This window comes from Tamandua tetradactyla, chromosome 8 (assembly GCF_023851605.1).
Source record: "Tamandua tetradactyla isolate mTamTet1 chromosome 8, mTamTet1.pri, whole genome shotgun sequence".
In the NCBI taxonomy this organism is placed as follows: Eukaryota; Metazoa; Chordata; class Mammalia; order Pilosa; family Myrmecophagidae; genus Tamandua; species Tamandua tetradactyla.
The window spans coordinates 83,380,813-83,382,526 of record NC_135334.1 but is presented as its reverse complement, the minus strand read 5'-3'; positions in this window follow the sequence as shown (position 1 = coordinate 83,382,526).

Below are 1,714 nucleotides of genomic sequence, written 5' to 3'. Positions count from 1 at the left end.
AGAGGGCCCAGGGCAGGTGGGAGGCTGTACTTGGACCTGTGTCCAGGAATGGAGTACAGAAACGCAGTCACAGAGAAGCAAAGAAAGGGAAGAAGAAAAGAATGGGTATCATCTAAGTCAGTCCTGCCTGTAAATAGAATGACTTTGATGTGGCCTGAAAGTCTAGGAAGACCTTTGGTTAAAAATCTCCCTTCTCCTGCCTACTATTATGCCCCAGATACCACCTTTGCACTTCTCCTTTGGGCATCTCAGCATCGCCCTCTGTTGGCCAGAAGGGAGTTAAGTAGAGAGTCAAGTAGGTTCCTCATACGTTAAGGCTGACCAGAGGACCCTCTCCCAGACCCCCTTTCCCTTTCCCTGGTCTTCACAAACATATATTGGTTCATACTCTGTCTGAATCTTTGCAAATACAAAGATAAATAAGACAAGGTCCACCCCTCAAAGAATTCACAATAATTTAATGGAGTAGAAACAAACATGAAAACATAGTTTTACCATGATGGGGTAAGTTAGGAAAGAGATCTGCACAAATACAGAAGGGAACATACAAGTGAGTGAAGGCTTTTTGACTTAAATAACTCTTAACCTAAAAGAAAAGCAAGAGTTATCTAGTTCGAGCAGTGCAGAAAGGACTCTATTGAATCACCTAAACATCCATTTCTTGGCAGAAGCAGATCTCTCTCAAACCCTCAGTTTGGGCTGGTTCTTTCCTGTCATCCCTCACTAACTCAAGCCTGCAACTTCACTCTGACTGCCTTACAGTCATACTCCTCTCATGGCAGATACATTCTATAATCTAGGATAATACTGCCTAATATAAATTTATATTTGCATTTGTAAATACAAAGTTTCTAATAGCCACATTCAAAAAGTGATAAGAAACAAGTGAAGTTATTTTGGTAATATATTTATTTAATGCAATATCCAAAATAAAATTATTGAGATTTTTGTGGCATTTTTTGGGTACAAAGTCTTTGAAATCCAGGGTATATTATACACTTACAGCACAGCTTAACTCAGACTGGCCATATTTCAAGTACTCAATTGCCACATGTGGCTAACAGCTACTATATAGGATAGTGCAACTCTAAAATTTTTCTCAGGCTGAATGTACTTGGCATTTTTCTATTAAACAGGTGAGGCCTATCAGACTGAGGTATTACTATGTATTTCCTCTGAGCCTCTACCCTAGTCAAGGTCCTAAGAACAATTTTGAAGCAAGAAGAAAAGTCCTACATGGTTTCAGCCAGAGTGAGCACTCTTTTTAAATGCCAGACCTAGACAATTCACCCTAAACTGATCCCAAACTTGCTTCTGAGTTAGCTTTTAGCAATCACAGATCCACAGTGCCTCACAGTCAGAAACATTTGATCCTGGGTGTCTCCATTTGTCCTCTGGCCAGCAGAACATTCCCTACGAAGACCTAATGATTCATTAATGTACAGCAACTTCATAGAGCTCCTGGAGGGGCCGAGTGAGAGGTTATCTAGCCCTGCTGCTTTGGTTCTGGTTGGGGCTGGGCACTACTTGCCATTTGGACCTGAAAGTAGCTAAATATATTCGGTGCGATACCAGACACCTTGTGTTAGATGTTAGCATCAACAAAAATCATGAGAGAAATACTGAGTAGCCTATCCGTTAATTAAAACATTTCCACAATGTTTTAGGGGGGAAAATCTTTTACATTTGTTTAGAGACAGACACGTGGATATTC